We start from the raw sequence: 21058 nt of genomic DNA on the forward strand, positions 1-21058 counted from the left end.
CAACAACTAGACTAGGCCAGAGAGAGTGGAACTTATAGACCAATGCTCTACCAAGTTTTTATTCTTCAAAGAAAATATTCTTTTTGAGACGCATAATTAACAAATGAAAACATAGGGAACAATCACACTTAGAATTCCTTCTATGTACTAAAAAACTCATTTACATTATTTTCCCCATCAAATTGGATTTAGCTTATTTTACCTTTCTCTTGTTAAATTACTATACTAGGATGGTATTGGGATTGTAATGTCTACATCTTAAACACTACAAACCCTTTCAATCCTTCCAAGGGAGGTGTCATTACTTATTAGACTCCATGTGAAGGCAAGGGTCCATTCTACCAAGGAATATCTAATAAAAAATTCACATTTTCCAACGCTTGTTGGTATTCAACATTATATTTACCTTTAATGAGGTTCAAAATTAATAACATACACCTTTCTACTCCTCACTAGAATTAGTAGAAATAAAAATTAAAAATAATTATATATAATTATATTTACTAATAATTGACCTCTCTTAATTTACGCTCTTTTGATTTCACTTGAATTTCATTTTTTTGGTTTGAAGTCATATGGCTAACTTCTTTGGTTAAGAACCACAAATTGAGGGGTATCCATACCACCAAATTCACCCAAGGCATGATCTCAACCTCATCCCTTTTTTATGTTGGGGGCTTTGCACTCAACAAGACTTGATCCCTAGTGGGCTCTTAATGAACCATTCAACTTCATCAACAAACCAAGGGATCTTTGACCATGTTTAATTTTCATTTTTACCCTCTCCAACTTTAAAATTTAAATTCATTTCAATTTTACTAATTTTGTGCATAATAAAAGAGTATAATAAACCTCAAACATACTACAATGATCCTTTAAAAAAAATCTATATTTATAAAACGATCATTGTATTAATACTTCCATTTTAAAAATATATAATCTTTGTCATGTTTCATAATGATATAAAAGTTTTTAATAATCTAAATGCATCTTAGTAGGATATCAAACAGATTATGTTTAGAATGAGTTTACATTTGGTTGCGAGACTTCCACCCCTATCTTCCATAGAATGCCATTCTTTGTATAGAGGAGTTGACTATTTGCTATTGGATAAGGGATAGAATGGTCAATAAAGTTTTTTAAAAATGGACCAAGGAAAAATCAAATCAAATTTTCTAACTATGCTTTGTACTTCAACTTTTTTATGGAACAAAAGTGAAGATGAACTTAAATGTCAAATTTCACCACCTTCAGATTGCGATTGTAGATTTATGTGGATGGCCAAATACTTTGGACTGTAAAATTTGTGATATTTATCTTATAGGATACATTTTTAAAATAATCATTAGGCCAACAATAAATATCAAGAAGTACACTCTTTGATGAGCTTAGTCTAAAAAATTTAAAATTTCTTAACGAAGAATCTAAAATTACCCATCACAAAGGCCCCCTCAAGGAATGGTTGCTTGCCACTCTTAAGTTTGATCACACTCTCACATTCCTAGTACACCAAGTCATTCCATCTTTTAGGTTGTTTCTCGCACATTATGTGGTGCTTAAATTATTTTGTGTGAAGTGAACTCTATTAATTAAAGTTTGAAAAGTTCTTCTTAGAAATGTACAATTATTATCAGTCTATCCATAGTTAAAAAAATCAAAGTATTCTATGTTAGATAACTACAGGGGGGGGGAGGTGTTGGTGAATCAATTATGTCCAGATATCCTACAATCCCTTCAAACACTTTAATACCAACAAAACTTCATAAACATCAAAGCAATCACTCGGTGATCTCATTTAACTTCACAATTAACTCTTAGACTAAATTTACTCCAAACTGTTGACTCACTATTCACTAGTACATTTTGACAAATATGTGACTATGTGACTAAAATTTTTAGTCACGTGACTAAAAATTTCAATCACACGACTAAAACTGATCATATTCTATTACTTCTTTGCAACTTACAATTATAGGTGACCAAACATGTGACTAATTTAGTCACTGGATAAAAAAATAAAAGTGATTAAAAAAACCCACCAAATAAATGATTAAATACTTAGTCACTAATAATTAGTCACCCAAACATGTATGTAGTTGAGATTTGACATTGCATTGAGAATAAAATGAACATTATTCATACTTGCAATAGGGATTCAATTCTTAGTTGAGAAAAAAATTCTACTATAGAATACCCCTATTGACATACTACGACCTTCAATAAGAAGATAGAAATTTTTTAAAAGTGAAATTAAATCTAAATCAATATTTGTTAAATGATTCCAATAGTTAATTCATCCTTTTAAGTTATAAAAGCTATTAGATTTGGCTATTTTGAAGCTCATTCATAGACATTGTAATTATCCTCGTAGTTCAATCCATGCAAAAAAATTATCATACTCTTTCTAACCATTCTGAGTTTAAAAAATATCTATTTTAATTATAATAATGATATGAAATGAGTACTATGTTCCATCCATTCTCATGAGAGATGGGTTCTTCAACCATTGGTGACAAAAGATGGCTCAATGAGTTTGACCAAGAACTACACAATTGATAGCAATATCACAATTTGACTAGATATCTAAAATATTTTCAAATTAATATATACAAATGTATAAATATTAACAAATTAAAGATAATAAAAAATTTAAAAATCAAAGAATGTAAAGTTAAGAACATTAAACATAATTATAATTCATAATTAAAGAATTATAATTAATAACTAGTAATAAAAAATATAGCTAAAAATATTGACAGCTTATTACAATAAAAATATAGCTAACATCATTAAACAATGTTGAGTGTTAATTTTTTAAATAAAATATATAAAGACCTTGATTCCAAAGTAATATGTACCATTTGGAGGGAAATTGATTCGTATCAAAAGAGTTGTAGAAACTTTGATCATTTTCCCGCTAGTTAAGCTTGTATGCAATCTTTGTTTTCTTTATTGAAATCACATTTTGAACCCGACTCTTTTCATTCTAGCAGCTCGCGTGGTACACATTCGTCCTCCGCAAATACTCTCATGATTTCACCAGTTGTTGATGTCTAATCTCCATTTTGTCGATTGCTGATCTCCATGGCTACGGCCTGATACTGTAAGTTCTTAATACCATTAAAACCCTTATATTTCTCTTACTGTTGCCATAAGTACTATCTTATAGATGAGAAACACATATTTTTTTGTTTGGTAGAAAAGATAAGAATTAGTTGATTCAATCTACAAAAAAATAGTAGTTCCATTGGAGTTACATAGTTGATTCAATCTATACCAGACTATAGAGCCAAATAACTCGTCTCCAACCCCAACCACATCCTTTGATATCTGAAAAGCCCAAATTGACATAGTCTACAATAAATGTTGCAACCAGCTGAGTGATTATAAAAGAACTCATAAGCATAAGTCTAGGTCGCTCTACACATGAATAGCTTTGGGATCCTGTGAAAAAAATAAGAGCATAGATTACAATATTGACTTGTAAGTACAATGCAACCATTTCTTCATCTCAATTCCCCTTGATTGATTGAATGCCAAATTTATTTGAGAAAAAACCAGTCTCGTGCTTTGCTGAGAAAAATATCAGTCATTATTACAAGGTATGTGTCCAATATAACACCCATTGCAAAAATTTCATTTAATATCCAGCTATCAGGCATTGGAGAAGGCTTTACATGATCCTTAGAAATAGTCATAATCATACCATCATTCAAAACATCAATGATCATAACCCTGAATGGAGAGAGGGAAAATTTCTATATCAGAACAATAAGCATAAATCCCAACACAACACTTCAGGTCAGTAATACTATTTTTTTATGTTTGATATGTTATCCATAAGTAAAAATATGAAACTTTTCTTATTGATAATCCAAACTTTGTGAGGATAGAAATTTTACTTTCCAAAGGTTTAATCTATGGAAGGTGAAGCCCTAGGCATGCCATTATTATCATATTAGGCTCGAATAGCTCCTATTTTTTGTTATGATGAAAGGAATTCTTACTAAAAAAACACCGAGATCCTCTACTGTAGAGGATAGAAATATATAGTGCAAGATGACTTATAAATATGGAATGTTCTTAAGATATATCTAAGCTTTATGAGCGACTTTGTCTAATTCAGGTTGTAATGACTACACCGGCAATTGGTTTTGAAAAATACAAGGTAAAATATGTTAGTTTTGTGTGGAAGTCTCCATAAAAAGTATTGCTATGCAAGTAAGGTGGATTATAAGCTTGAGTCCCAATAAAGATTAATTTTGGACCATTTTAAAAACCTGAAGAATTTTCATAACTTGATAGTTGCTTAATGTCTTTAGAAACTTTCATGAAAATACACTTTGCAAATATCAAGTCAAATTCCTAGACCTTTTCTAGCATCCTTCCCATCTGTGGACATCCAACAAAGTATTCAGTGCAAGATTAACATATTCTGCCTTGATTTTTCAATTGATTGCCAGCGTATTCACTACAACTAGAATTATTGTGTTCTGTTCTACAAAAAAGAAATTTCCTACTTGAATCAAAAAGGAATTGATGGAATGGGCAATTGTCAGTATATTATCAAAAGCATACAACCCAAACACATTCAAAGAAACATCTACCGTGTGAGTTGTTTGTAACCTTTTACACTTTCTTGTGAATTCCTTGTACATTATTGAATTTGGGATATGTCATTGTAGGCCAGTCAACCCCTGAAGTGAATTTAGGCCATGTGTTGCAAGTCTAGTTGAATCAAGAACAAAGGCTAGCCAATATGTGACTATTCAAACATATCCCCTATTCAACATCCCCATTTTCTTAGCTTTAGAGAGAGATTAAGATCAACATATGAATTCATATGTACTACAAAAACCCATGCCTTCACTAAGCCTAAATTTTCTAGCATATTATGTAATGTCCCATTTTTTTGGAGGAATTAATTATAAAGTTATCAATTAAAAAATATATATTACAATGTAACTTTATAAATTAAATAAAAAAAATCTTCTAGAGGTTGCTGGAAGAAGCGGAGAAAAATTAAAAAGGGAGGCCGACCTATCAAGGAAAAAAGAATAAATAGGCATTGAGGGCTCATTGCCTATCATCGATATTTATTATTTCTTTTTGCTGATGTGTGTTGTGGAGCCTAGGGTTTCTGCAAGTAGTCACAATTGGCTATTGAGAATGAAAACTCTCAATTGGTACGCAATTTTGAGGGTGTGAAAAATCACCTGAATTATTGCAGCTGTGGGAAGGATATTTCAGTCCGTTCACTTGTGCTTAATTGCTGGTTTGGAGTTTCAGTTGCAGTTGCACTTTCATCATATAATCTTCAACATTTAGTCTCCACCATTTGATCAATCCAGGTTCTTCATTTCAATCTGTAGTTGCAACAAGTTCTCAATTGTATACAACCAGTTAGGGTTTCTCTGTAATGTGCTATGTCATAATGTTTTGGTGCTGAAATTTGCCATATCATTTGTAAAAACATTTGGTTTTCATTGAATGAATACATTGGCACTATTATTTCTTTTATTTCAGCAATATATTTTAGCAATGTATTAAATTTAGGGTTTTGTTTAGTGGCCTATTGGTACGGGTCATTACAGTGGTATCAGAGCGGTTTCCTGCCAGCTTGATAGGGTTACCCAGCCACTATTTAATTTAGTTTACAAAAGAACCAACATAACTGAGAATATGGTTGAGAGACATTCTCAAAGCCCATCCAGAAGTGTGCGAGATGATGAGACTTTACAGCAACATGAAAGGCTTCTACAGTCAATAGAGGCAAGTACACAGGCAATGATGGTTATGATGCAACATTTGATTGGGGAAAATAGGAAGAATAATCATAATAATGACCAGAATGACAGGAGCATAGCAGGATCACAACATAGGACACGGTCTGGAACAGCTGACAGACCCACACGTCCTACATTCAGAGAAGAAACTCCAGCACGCACACCTGATGCTATGGTAACAGATATTGTAGATGAACTCCGACAAGCGAGTAATGAGTGGGATTCATTACCAAAATATGTACAGGATGGATGGACATTTGACAGGTACATGAACTATAGAGCTGCTAGGCAGAAGCAAGTAGATAAACACAGTGAGTTGCAACAGGTCACCAACAAGTTGGTATTACCCACATTTGATGGCAGTGGAAAAATGACTGCTCGTGCTTGGATTCATAAGGTGGATACTTTCCTATCTTTGAAGACGATGACATAATTTGAAGCACTCAAGTATGCCACTTTACACTTAGATGGGGCAGCACATGATTGGTGGACACATGGCATGATCACATTGCAACACAATCAGGTAACCACTTATCAGGAGTTTGTGGATAGATTGATAGAAAGGTTTGATAAAAAAAAATCCTGAAGTTTATTTTTGGGAGTTAGCCCAGTTGAGACAGTTAGGAGGCTTAGAACAATTTATCAATGACTTCCAGAAGCTTGCAGTGATGGTGCCTAACATTTCAGAAAGGAGGCTAGTTATTTTATTCACAGAGGGATTAACTGAACCACTCAAGGGGTGGGTAAAGGCTTTTGATCCTCCTACATTACAGGAAGCCATGAAGAAAGCCCGCAGTATGGAACTTGCAGCTCCAGCAAACCGGTTTAGTTCAAAGAGTTCTTCATCATTTAGAGATAACAAAGGGGAATTCAACAAGGGTAAAGAGAAGGTTAGTGACTCAAGAGACAAGCTAGCTACACCTTGGGATAAGGAAACACTTAATGACTTGCATAGGAAGAAGCTATGCTTCTTTTGCAAAGGTCCCTATGAGTTTGGTCATGATTGTCCTATGAAGCCTAAGGGGAAGGCTAACCGGGTGATGTGGGCTTATTATGAAGGTTCAAATTTAGACATCTTAGAGCACCATGATGAGGATCCTGATGAGGTAGAGGGTGAACAAGAGGTAGATAGTGCTGAGAAAAAAGAGGCTCCAGAGATACATTTACAGGAGGCACGTCTGTCTAGTATTCAAAGAGAGGGATCTTTCAGATTTCGGGGAGTCTTGGCAGGACAAAGGATTATTATTCTGTTGGATACAGGTGCCACGCATAATTTCATTGATGCACGATTTGTGGAGAGGCGTGGACTCATTACTGAGGAGTTCGAGGGACTGAGAGTTAAGGAGCTGATGGATATACTCTTCGTTGTGATAGGATGGTACGAGATCTACCTTTGCGCCTGAACAACTATGAGTTTAAGGCGGACTATCATGTGGTCAACATGGGTGACATGGACATAGTACTTGGGATGCAATGGTTACATTCTTTGAAGGAGGTTACCTTGAGATTGGAGGATATGGAGATACAATTCGTGGTGGATGGCAGGACTCATGTGCTGAAGGCTATCCATAATGGTGATGTCAGGACTATCTCATTTAGGCGGTTGGAGAGATTAGCCAAACATAATAATATAGAGTGGGCGGCAATATGCGCTTTGATGCCTACCCAGGAGGGGCAACATAAGACTGAATATCATCCAGATATTCAGAAATTGAGAATCAAGTATGGGAAGGTATTCAGTGAGATTCCACTAGGCAGGCCACCAGACAGAGGTATTGAGCACATTATCGAGTTGGAGGAAGGTGCTAAGCCTGTCATGATCACACCATACCGGCACCCAAAACGACTCAAAGATGAGATCGAGAGGACCATCAACGAGTTGCTAGCAATGGGACACATCAGATCAAGTAAGTCACCCTTTGCATCTTTTATTGTTTTGGTAAAAAAGAAGGATGGTACTCTACGAATGTGTATTGATTATAGGGTGTTGAATAAGAGAACTATAAAGAACAAGTATCCCATCCCACGCATCGATGAGCTGATAGACGAATTGCATGGGGCTTGTTATTTCACAAATATTGATTTGAGATTAGGCTATCACCAGATCATAATTTGAGAGCAGGATATTGAAAAAACTGCTTTTAGATGTCATTACGGGCATTTCGAGTTTGTAGTCATGCCTTTTGGTTTGACTAATGCACTTGCCACTTTTCAGTCCACTATGAACAAGGTCTTCCACCATCAGTTGAGGAAATTTGTGCTAGTGTTCTTTGATGATATTTTGATCTATAGCAGGACATGGCAGGAACATTTAGAGCACTTGGAGACAGTATTAAGCATTTTATAGAGCGAGTCCTTGTATGCCAAGGAGTCTAAATGTGATTTGGGGATGACAGAATTGTTGTATCTTGGACACATCATTAGTGCGGAAGGAGTGCAAATGGATCCTGAAAAGATCCGTGCTATTGTTGATTGGCCACCACCAGAGAACCTTACACAGTTAAGAGGGTTCCTTGGTCTATGTGGATTCTATCGCAAGTTTGTTAGTGGCTACTCACGACATGCAGCGCCCATGACAGATTTGCTGAAGAAAGGGTCATTTGTGTGGACTCGGGAGGCACAGGAGTGTTTTATGTGGTTCAAGGATATAATGACTACATGCCCAGTATTAGTATTACCTGATTTCACAAAGCCATTTGAGCTTCAATGTGATGCTTCTGGAGAGGGAGTTGGTGTTGTACTCATGCTAGACAAGCATCCTATAGCTTATGAGAGTAGGAAACTTAGAGGGGCTGAGAGATCGTTCAACATATATGATAAGGAGATGTTGGCCATCATGCATGCCTTGGCCAAATTCAGACAGTATCTTGTGGGCAGCAATTTTTTTATTAAAACTAATCATAATAGTTTGAAGCACTTTTTGGGACAGTGGGACCTGAATGATCGTTAGCAAAAGTGGGTGAGTAAGTTACAGGCATATGATTTTGATATCACATATGTTAAGGGGACACAGAATATTGTTGCAGATGCTTTATCCCATAGGCCACACCTCACTTCTATGATTCAGATATCAGAGGATTGGCGACACTTGATTGTAGCAGAATATGCCAAAGACATGTGGGCCTCTACTATAGTGGAGGGGACGACAACCAACACCAAATACACTCTCATAGATTATTTGATCATTTACAAGAACAGGATTTACTTAGTCCCAGGATCGAAAGTGAAGCAGTTGATTTTGAGAGCATTCCATAATTCACCTACAGCAGGCCATCCTGGTTATTTCAAGACTTACAGGTTAGTATGGGAACGGTTTACTTGGAAGGGACTTAAGGTTGATGTTTTGCAGTATGTGCGTGAGTGTCATGTTTGCCAGCAGAACAAACAAGAGCACACTTATCCAGCAGGGCTCCTACAGCCACTTCCTATTCCTGACAGGAAGTGGGAGTGCATCTCTATGGATTTTATTACGGGCTTGCCCAGGGCCCAGGGGCGCGATTGTATCTATGTGGTGGTGGATAGGTTGACAAAATATGCTCACTTCTTCCCTATCACTACTACATACTTAGCAACTTAGGTGGCAGAGGTCTTCTTCAGGGAGATTTTTAGATTACACGGTTTGCCTCGGAGCATTGTGAGTGACAGGGACAGTCGCTTCATGAGTCACTTTTGGTAGGAGATATTTCGGTTGTGTGGCACTGAGCTTACACCTAGTACCAGTTATCACCCACAGACTGATGGTCAAACAGAGATTATGAACAAATGGGTGGAAGGTATTTGAGGAATTATGTGGCAGATCAACAACGAGCTTGGGTCAGATGGATATATCTCTGTGAGTATTGTTACAATACTACATATCATATGACTATACAAATGACACCCTTCATGGCACTTTACGATTATGAGGCACCTAGTTTCTTAGATTTGTTGTTGGAAACAGTTGTGTACCCCGTGCAGGTGAACTATTACAGGAAAGTAAGGATATAGTTGGTACTCTCAGAGACAACATTGCTAGAGCTCAGAACCAGCAAAAACAATATGCAGACAAGAAGAGGACTGAGCGTAGTTTTGAGGTAAATGATATGGTTTACCTCATGTTGCAGCCATATAAGCAGTCCACTCTCAAGAAGAGTGGTACAGAGAAACTCAAGCCACGCTATTATGGACCATTCAAGATCATCAAACGAGTTGGTGAGGTGGCTTATGAGTTGGAGCTTCCCACAGATAGTAGAGTGCACAATGTGTTTCATGTATCACGCCTCAAAAAGGTGTTGGGTCAGAATGTGATGCCTTCTGCAGTATTACCTCCCTTGGATGATGAGGGGAAATTGATCTTAGTGCTAGAATCCATTCTGGATAGTAGAGAGAAGCAGCTTCGCAGGAGAGTAATCAGAGAGTATCTAGTTAAGTGGAAAGATTTACCTATTGAAGATGCTACTTGGGAGGGAGAAGTGATTTTGCAGCATCCAGCATTAAGATTGCTTGAGGCCAAGCAATTTTAGGAGGGGCGGACCTGTACTGTCCCATTTTTTTCGAGGAATTAATTATAAAGTTATCAATTAAAAAATATATATAACAAGGTAACTTTATAAATTAAATAAAAAAAATCTTCTAGAGGTTGCTGGAAGAAGCGGAGAAAAATTAAAAAGGGAGGCCGACCTATCAAGGAAAAAAGAATAAATAGGCATTGAGGGCTTATTGCCTATCATCGAGATTTATTATTTCTTTTTGCTGATGTGCGTTGTGGAGCCTAGGGTTTTTGCAAGTAGTCACAATTGGCCATTGAGAACGAAAACTCTCAATTGGTACACAATTTTGAGGGTGTGAAAGATCACCTGAATTATTGCAGCTGTGGGAAGGATATTTCAGTCCTTTCACTTGTGCTTAATTGCTGGTTTGGAGTTTCAGTTGGAGTTGCACTTTCATCATATCATCTTCAGCATTCAGTCTCCACCATTTGATCAATCCAGGTTCTTCATTTCAATCTGTAGTTGCAACAAGTTCTCAATTGTATACAGCCAGTTAGGGTTTCTCTGTAATGTGCTATGTCATAATGTTTTGGTGCTGAAATTTGCCATATCATTTTTAAAAACATTTGGTTTTCATTGAATGAATACATTGGCACTATTATTTCTTTTATTTCAGCAATATATTTTAGCAGTGTATTAAATTTAGGGTTTTGTTTAGTGGCCTATTGGTACGGGTCATTACATATTACCCATGTTGCTCTGGCTGATATGAGGAAGCATAGTTTCATTGTGAGTAATTTTAGCTCCCACATTTCTGAGAACATCCTCTCATACAGAAACTACATTTCTACCATGGTCACCATCGGCGTACACAGCTAAACCTTGTCTCCATCCATAATAGCCCACTTGAGCAACAGTTGGAGACATATGAGAAAAATCATTGTGAGCCATCTTGATAAAATATGACTACTCATGTGATGTGAGAGTAGGATCAGTAGCTGCAAATGACAAAAGTTTTATTTGGAGTTCCTTTGCCAGATGTGAAGCTTACAATGCATTACTGTGATGCTATAACAGTTGTAGGTGATCTAATTTATATTTATTGCATCATGTATGGGGGTACATATCATTTTTCCAAACAATAACCAGACTTTCATGATGGACCACTATAACTGTTTTTTTAGTTTGATTATATAATTTTTCAATTTTGTAACATGCAAGTCCTAAAGACGTAAATGATAATATGTAGAACCCGAGTTATAAGATTTTGTTACCGAATTCTTGGTTCAATTCTCTCAAAAGTCGAGTCCTTGTCAAGTTATGTCAGCAGTCTGCCACAAAGACTGAACTTTGCTGGGAATTCTCTGAGAGGAACCCAGGCAGAATTCAAATGAATTTTAGGCGACATTGGTTTCTAGAAGAGGTACATAGATATTATCTCATACATGCATATTGATTCTGAACTATGCTATTTGAGATAATAGATCACCATCCATACAAAAGTGTAGGTAGGTTTAGAAGGTGGATTGGACAGCTTCTCAAGTTCTGTTTGGAGAGAATAGAAAAACCTGCTTCTGTAATTGCTTTCAAATCAAACATAAATATAAAGGAGAAGCCACATAACCTACTACAAGTTGAGGGAACAGATTGGATTCAGCATTACATGAGTCAACAACCTGAGGTTATTAGTTTTCAAAAGTTTTCAAATTGTCTAAAAGAAAATTATTTCACACCTATAACTCTAAATTGTTTATCCTAGGAGTATTTTTTCAATCTTTTCTTATTTGTATACTCTTATCTCTTTTTCTCTGCATCAATTATAATAATCCATATCCTTTATTAACTGAAGACGATGATTTCATTTCTTTAGTAAGGCAACCGAATAGATGAATCATGTACTAAACATATCTATTTAATATTCTGATTTGATCTGAACTTACACAAAGCATCAAGATCTTACGATTTTGTAAAATTTCAATTTTCAGGTGCTTGTGTGAGTAAAATTAACAGGAGTAGATGAAGATTTGTAATCAGATAGGACCATGACACCTTCAAGAAAAATATATAATAATTCAGGTAACTTAACCCTTCTTACTTTGGCTTTCTCTTAACCTATGTTATGATAAAAGAAAAGTTATGAAAGAATTTGATAAGAAGGTTTGAAACCATCAAGGTTTTGTTTTTGTTTTAACATTATGGATACAGGAAAGTCTTAAAATTCTGAGGCTTGTTTTTTGTTTTCTGATTGAGGCAACAATTTTTCCTAATCACGTGGTTCAAAATATTCACCACAATTAATTGTATGTCACCAAAAATATAGGATCCTCTACTCCGGGAGCTCCCTCAGCAATCTATGTAAAATATTCAAGTATGCATTTATTTTATTTAAAATGTGACCCTGCTCCAGTTGAAGGGAATACAGACAGAGAAGAGAACAATAAATAGATGGGAAAATAAACTCTTTCATCTTTCAAATGATTTGATGTAGATAAACCAGAGATATATAGAAATAGAATCCATAAATCGTGCCATGGGTTAGGGACTCGTTAACTGAAACAAGACCGGACAACTTTGGTTTTTTTTTGACTGAAAAGGAACTGAATAAAATACCATTTGTTTAGCACCTTTTTACTGATTCTCTAGCTAATATCCATTGTTAACAATGACAGCTCATAATTCTAGACTACAATTTTTTCCCCATCTTTCAATAAATAGATAAAAGGGAGGGCAAGGTGGTGTTGTATGGTTATACAACCTTCATCATGCACCACCCTATTCTTGATGTGAATTATTTTAAAGCTTTCGACAGATTAAAAAATAGACATTTTATTTGAGTTTTATATTTGAAAAATTTGTAGGGATACTAATATTTTGTTATTTTTCATGCAGTTGGTTTCTCCGTGATCATGGAAGGAGTGAAGTTCTCTACCAAGGTGATACTGGAAGTGCAAATATCATTTGTTGACAAAACACTTCAGTTAACAAGGTAGTAGCACTTTCTAATTTTCACACTATCACACCAAATTGAATGGTTTCAAATGATGATGATATTTCATAATTCTTGACTGTTAGTTATCTTCAATACTATTAGTTATCTTCAACCCTTAAATGAACTTCTGAGTGCAATCTCCTTCACCGTGCATTCATTTTGTAACAAAACCTAGAAAGGATTAGGAATCACTGTCCAATTAAGCTTACTGATCAATTGGATCTGCAAGACTTGATTATCCTCTAAGTTTAATTTCTATTTGGAATTCAACCACTAAGGACACCATGGTATATATCAAAGATGCATTCAAATAATAGTTTCTCGGAAACTTCAAGAGGAATGACTGTAATTAGACTTACTCATTCACAATGATAACAGTATTATTAACCCATGCCAAAATTAGGAAGTGTGCAATTTTCAATGTTTCTTCCACAAACAAACTTGCATCTCAGACAACCTGCATAGTCTTGTAAGGAATGATTATAATAGATAAATAATTTTCCATTCAAGAACCAGAACCGTGGATATATGACTTTCACTGTCAGAAAGTTTAATAGTGAGAACGAGAACCGTGGATATATGACTTTCACTGTCAGAAAGTTTAATAGTGCTAAGAGAAACTAGTAGAATATTTTTGTCCAATGATCACAAGCCTATTTTTATGTTTTTAATATAATGTAAGTCCTTTAAAGTTTTAAACAACCTTAGTCTATAATTGTTTTGAAAGCTGTGGTTGTCACAGTCTTAAAATGATCTAGACTGTGATGGTACAGTCAGTACTCCAAAAACATGTGAATTCATTTGTGAAACACTTAGAAAGGAAACTTTGAACCGTTTGAAATCTCATCCCAATTTCTATGCCTTAAGATATTACGTAGAGTTTCAGATTAACAAAAGAATTCTGTGAATTACAAATACTAAGACTGACTAGAGCAACCCACTAGCGCATCAATTTTCTCCTCAAAGACTTAAGCTTTCTATCTGAAACAAATTTCAATAGAGAGGACATTTAATTTACTAACAAACCTCAAAATTATAAACTTTTCCACTAGTAAATTTGGAAGTTCACACATTCATCTTCATTCAAACCCTTAATGTGGAGGCTTTGTAAGTATTTTGAAAGGAATCATTCTTTCTCCCTTTATGTTCCACGGTCAGGATTGAAACTTGGACCAAAGTTAAAAATGTCCATGATTTTTAAGGTCAAGGTTGCTAGTAATTTGTCAAAAACTGTCAAAATTGCAAAAGTTGCAACATTACAACTTTGCAAAACGTACCGAAAAGGATGCAAATGAAAACCATTCGTCATTAGGTAGTTCTAACTGTCAAATGAAGTTTAAAAATATTTATAAGACCATGATTGTTTGAAATATGAAAGCAAAGACAAGCTGGGAAAGGGTTTTGGCAAGAAGACATCGATCACCCACAACTGTTGTATAGATTGTACAAATTTTGCAGAGAATGCAGATCCTTAATAGCTCATTAAATAGTGTCTTTCATAATGTAATAGATATTTGAATATATTTTAATTTTATACCTTTCATACGAATCCACTCTTGTGCATTTCGAGGCTGTACTTTGCAAGATATGGCCATTTTACTAATTGTAATTTCCAGATTTCTGTATAACAGTCCAGTAGCAGCAAAATGTACAGCCTTATATGAATTCACCATGATGCAAAACTTATTTGGTTGGAAAGAGGAATGATTATCTTTCCAATTCAATTGGTTTGACTCATTTTCATTAAGTTTTGCATAAGTTATATCAATTTTGGTAGAAACAGTTAAATTCTGAATTGAACAGGTCAGTGAGCTTTTCAAAATTTATTTCTCCTTTTCTAATTGGTAGAAACTCATAATTTTTTCTTTGTAGATACTTTTTTACATTCCCTTCAAGTTTCTCAAAGCATAAGGCTTTCGGATCAATGTTTATTAATGTTTCAAGAAGGCCCTAGTAACTCTATGATACAATTCTAACTAGTAAAAACATGAATCAATGAGTTGTTTTTGGTTTTTGTTCATGAGTATAAGGTGACCTGCATTATATGGACTTACAGAAATGTGTTACAATCATTTGGGATTGAGGTACCCTTCTCTTCACTAAAATGAAAATCCTCCTTGTATATCCTTAAGGCTTACAACTATTAGTAAAATGGAATGAGCTGGAAAGAGGGCTTCTAATGCTTTGGTTGAATGCAACGAATTCTTATGGCATACAGATATATCAATCAATGAGAGTCAAACTACTAAAAATTATCCTTAAATCTGAAGAATTCCAATATTGATTAAATTAGAGATAAATATATGTAATCCTTATAGCAAGGAGAATAACTAAATTAATTTCAACATGTAATCTTTAAAATAACTAAATCAATTTCAACATGTAATCCTTAGGTAACTTGGTTATATATCATGTTATCTTTGTGCCCATAGTCCCGTATTAGGAAAATCATGTGGAAACAAGAGAAAGTTGTAGGTCTAAACTTTGTCACAACCTCATTGCATTATCAGTTTGGTTTGTTATCTAGGATCTATAAGGCCTTTTTTTTTTCTTGTTACACCAAATTAGTGAGAGAATGTTGGGATTTTTGATTGTCCTAAAAGTGTCTTAGCCTTGTTTCTTGAATCAGTCAAAAAACTGCTAGAAGGCTATGTAAGAAGTTATTATTGGATGCTTGAGCAGTTAATGGTTTTGAGTCTTTTGACTTCAAGTCAAATATTCTTTCATAGAAATAATTGTTTGTTGTCTGGAATTTCAAAACCCAACCATGCCATATGAAGTCATTTGGTTAAGTGCCTAAGTTTTTTGGAAAATTTATTTGCAAGTTATTACTGCTGCAATATATTATTTCTCATTTACAACAAATGAGTATGTTCATTTATAATTAATAGTTGCTTTTGAGCATCTGGGTATTTCTAGTTTCATGTATACTTTGTGCCTTCCAATTATAGTAGGTTTTGAGCTTTAAAAATTGCTAGTGAATATCATTATTTATCTTTTGTTATAAATCTGAAATTTGCAAAATACATATTTCTTCTCTTCTCTTTTCTCTATCTCATTCTATCATCAAGGAAAACTGAAAATGGAAAACAAAAAAGGGCTGCATACTACAGAATTTGAATCCCACATACACATTTTACATACATATCTAATAAATCTTTTTTTATAATAATGGTGGATAAAAATTAAAGTGCATATCAATTGATGGATATCCATACATGTTCCAAAGCTCCCGTTTTATCACAAGTCCGGAGTATGCTGGCAATGCTTGTTGAATCTAGCTTTACACCTACCAATTGCATTTTATTGAAAGTTTTAAAAGCTTTTTCAATAAATATTTTTTGTGAATTTTTCGCAATTGCTGCTATCTGTCAGATCATTTATATCATAATATTTTTTGTGCATATATATGAGGAATTGGTCACGCATGATATTTTTGGCCACTATGCTTTTAGAAAACATTCTCAATACGTTGAGCTTAAGAGTTAAACACTAGTTCTAATCATCATATATCATTCAGCAGATTGAAAATGATTTTGGTATGCCATTGAGGGGGTTGCCTAGATCAAGGAAGGCTATAATTCAACTACGTGGATCTTGGAACTAATCTCTGGATTCTACAGATCAAGGAAGCTTATAATCCAGTTACGTGGATGCTAGAATTAACTTCTGGGTTCCACAAATCAAGGAAGGTTATTATCCAGCTATGTGAGTGCCAAAAGTAACTTTTATGTCAGAAGAGCGCCATCTAGGTGTCAACTATAAAAAATCTATAAAGAAGCAAAACTGTATAGGTTAGTAAATTTTCCTTATTGATCTTTTCATGTTGTTCCAAAAGATTTTACATTTTAGTTTCTATGTTGTACATTTTTTTATCACGGGAAAAATGTGGCCCTAGTAGATAGTTTGAGCAAACCAGTTTCGGGCCCAAGAGAGCTTCATTTTGAGACTAACTACTCTCAACCCTTTGTAGCACAATGCATGGCTTGCTCGTGAAAGTAGCACTGCTCCTACTAGATAAACCCTCAATACGCTGCAGTTAGACTCTTCTTCACATAAATTTATCTCATTAATGTTTGGTACCATATGTTAGAAATTTAGATCCAAAAGGTTGTTGTTTGGAATTCAAATTTCATCACTGTTTCATTTTTTATGCTTCAAACTACGTTTTTAGATGTTGTAACTAACTATTAAAACATTTTGTTTCTTAGATATGTAAGTTCTATATTTTTATTTGAGAAAACAAAGTTCTTCCATTGTTTTCTATCAAGATACTATACATATATCTTGAATTTAGAAACAAAAAGTGAGTACTCTCATGTCCAAATATAGAGATCGATGAGTTTGTACCATGCATTATTCAATACGAAAAAAGAAGAACAATAATTATAGATCCATAAACTAGTCAATTTCAGTCATCATTAATGTACTAGTGAGCTCAGTTGTTCAAAATGACTATCAGCCTGGATGATGTGTTCACTTGCTTAAACTGATTATTAGCCTCAAAGGTGAAAAAATTGTAGTTGGCCAATCAGGCCATTGGATAACATAAATAAATTTTCTTTCAATGATGTCTCCATGCACACAAAAGATTATGTCAAAGAGGGATTCTTAACACATGACGCCTCAACCACAATTCATACATCACCATATTAAATGCATCATAGTCTACAGGAGGTGTGTGCCACTAGAAATATTTCCTTATATTAAGTGGATTCTCCTTTAATTTTTGATACTCTTTTATGCTTATGTTGTGAAGTACATCCTTCAACAATGAAATGTCAAGAGTTATGACAATAAGAGAAAACAATTTCTAGTTGAGGACATCATTGAATGGAAGATCATAATGATTTACAATTATAATTGGTTTACACCCGTAAAATAGAGCATCTCCTATTCTTTCTATATTAACTTCAAATCCTTTCACATCAATGCAGAATTTGCTTTTCAGTAGAGCTTTAGAATATGGGGTAGAGATCCTTCCAAAATGGATAAAAATCTCTGAATCATTTTTCCGTGTCCCTATGAGTTGAGCACAAATAATGGAGTTAATTTTCCCTGCAAGGAAATCCAACTTACTCCTTTCCAAAGAGGTAGAGCCCTCTGAATTTCCTTGTCTTGGTCGGATCAGAAGGAGTGGAACACCCTTATGTGCTACATGACTTGAGACAAAGTAGTTTAAAGAACACACTACTTGAGTTGCATTAAAGTTGACTTCTTCTTTTTCCATTGTTGTCCTTCATCTTGAATGACAAGCGATGTAGAAATGGTCAACATCATTAGTTCTAGTCCAATATGGATAATTTTGAGTAATTTTGACAACATAAGCCCTGATAAAGTCTTGAATTCCACTGGCGTTGACTCTTGGATCATGCCTCAACCATACAATGGAGAATGACAGAAAAAAAAGATCAACTTCTGTGAGATCATTTGTGATAAAATTACTTCGCATTAGAGCCCTCTTAAAGTAGCTTTCACTAGCATAATTTCTTGTTGGCTTGAAATTGACAGGTAGATTTTTTTTTTTGCAAAATTGTCTTATGCTTCGTACGGGTATACATAAATTTTTAATTTCTTCTTCATCTCCTTATAATTATGGAATACATGTTCATTATCTGTCCCATTCTCCTCATTGTATCAACTTCTCTTCTCCAAGTTCATATGTGTCTTTTCCTTTGTTTGCCTGCAACTATGGGCTGAAGTTTTCATTGCTTTCAGCGTCTGAACTGTCAAAGAGCCTCCATTACTTTTTTTCTTTATCGAGGTTAGAATAATGAAAATAAGTATAAAACAAGAGCACGCCAATACTAGACACAGCACAATACTCAGAACATAAGTAGTGTTTCAAATGAGTTCTGATGACCATGAAAGCTTTTGTTGTCTCTGAGAAGAACTAGATAACATTAGAAATAGTTTGTATCAGGCCTTATTAATCTCCATCTACCTATTTAAGATTTCTCAAGACTCAATAATGTCATTTACAGGCTATGTTGAAGCAAACACAATTACAGGCTATGTTGAAGCAAACATGATTACAGGCAACATGATCCATTGGGCCTGGATTTCTTCAGAATTCATTGGAATATACGACACATTGGTTTTTTTTCTGACTCCTCAGAGTACCCAGAGCCAATTTTCCAAATGTCAAAGGTGCAGATTTAGACCAAAGAGCTTGAAGTAAATGTGCTATGTAAGTCCTATATTACCACATATTGAGATTAAATTTGCTCCTTATACAATGTGTTTTGTTATTCCAGTGTTGTATTCTTTCTATTGGAGAATGCAAATAAGTGTCCAAACATTTCTTTTATGAGAGGAGAAAACTCTTTGTTGTCCCTGACAGATTAAATTAGATTTTTTGGCAGGTACTTGAAGTAAAATGTTATAAGTTTGTTTTAATAAAGAGCTGAACGATGAGTTATTTTGAATGTCATGGGTTTAATATATACAGTTGGTCTCTTCATGGGTTTGACGGTGACCTATTCATCTTTAGTGCAACCTGTAGTTTCTGTGGAAAGAATAGCTTCTATTTGGGAAAAGCTGCAGGGATGTATTTAGCCCTGCCATATGCCATTGCTCAGGTGTGTATCCTATAGTCACAATTCCTTAGCTTGTTGAAAGGTGACATTTGAATTCAGGATCCTCTATGACAATGATTTGAATTTTAAATTATGGAAGGTAGGGTGGTAAAATGTTTTTTCCTCGACCTTGAACAATGGCATATTATAGTTTTAATAGTTAGTGTTCTTCACAGTCAATTAGATTTGAAGGAACTTTTATAAAAGTTGTGTATGTAGCTTTCTTCAACTTATGGGCTAATGAAATAAGGTTTAAAATAGTTCTTTTGAGAGTTCTATCTTATATATCATTGTGGCCTAATGATATTGAAATGCATAGAGGGGGCAATAGAATTTCCATACATACTACTACAAGCAGTCATCTAGGAAGTGATATTTTTTCCCATGGCCTCCTTTGAGTGGTCAATAGGGAAAGTATTGTGGTATTTATTCTTCATGCATCTTACCTTCATGTACTTCACATTCTTTGGGATAATGATAGCGGTAATATGATGAGAAGTGATGGGGCTTTTCAGGATTACACAGTCAAACTAATGAAAGAATGCTGAAACATTCCAAGTTCCTTATTTATTCCCGTGGAACCTAATTGCTTCAAATAGGACAATCCACAAGCTTGACCCAACCAATGGTTCCCAATGACTTAGAATGATTATTTAAACCTATTATGATATAATCCAATAGGTTACAAAGTTATGTTCACCCACCTTCTATGCAAACCCCAAATTTGCTCTTCTAGGCCTAGTAGCCCTCTAGAGATTGTAATTGACTGTTCTCTCCAAAATTTTCCAAAAAACATGGAAAAATATATATTTTGTCATACCCTTTTGGAAGTACTACAACATATCAGAAACTTACACCTTGTTGTTTTGGACCAAACCCTTTTGTTTGCACACCTGCACATCCATGCTACACATTACTGTCTATGATTAAAATAATATATGTTATTGTCTTCTGATTTGCACTTTTTTTATTCTAATACATTGTGCTTTGCACTAAATTAAATGTAAGATCATTGCAATGGGATTTCCCACACTATAGCCCTATTCTGGGTTAGACACATGACTTGGATCAATGCTCTATTGCTTCCTCTGAATACATTAATCAAGTACTTAAAAAATAACAATGTAAGTATAATTTGAGTTTTTCATTTTGGTTTTGTATGTGTCAGGGTTCGTCCTCTCAACTTGTTGGTGTGAACTGAAAGATCACTTTCTTTAAGGGTAGCATAAAGATAAT

The 21058-nt window shown here is 34.6% G+C and overlaps 1 long non-coding RNA gene and 1 pseudogene across 5 annotated transcripts; one reads left to right on the forward strand and one right to left on the reverse strand.

Moving 5' to 3' along the window:
* The first annotated feature begins 2856 nt into the window (after window positions 1-2856).
* Window positions 2857-20094, forward strand: LOC149560349 (uncharacterized). Of its 5 annotated transcripts, XR_016363675.1 has the most exons (6): window positions 2882-3103; window positions 12241-12331; window positions 13145-13241; window positions 16768-17038; window positions 19229-19434; window positions 19696-20094. It is a non-coding gene; the product is annotated as an uncharacterized LOC149560349 (long non-coding RNA). The 5 variants fall into 5 exon arrangements; XR_016363673.1 differs by lacking the exon at window positions 19696-20094 and having other exon boundaries at window positions 2857-3103; window positions 16868-17038; window positions 19229-19672; XR_016363676.1 differs by lacking the exon at window positions 19696-20094 and having other exon boundaries at window positions 2881-3103; window positions 16765-17038; window positions 19229-19672.
* On the reverse strand, window positions 17842-18827 carry LOC149560350 (putative glycosyltransferase At3g07620; annotated as a pseudogene).
* Window positions 20095-21058: the final 964 nt, after the last annotated feature.

This window comes from Cupressus sempervirens, chromosome 4 (genome assembly GCF_028749045.1).
Source record: "Cupressus sempervirens isolate cs-2001-9-10 chromosome 4, ASM2874904v1, whole genome shotgun sequence".
NCBI lineage: Eukaryota > Viridiplantae > Streptophyta > Pinopsida > Cupressales > Cupressaceae > Cupressus > Cupressus sempervirens.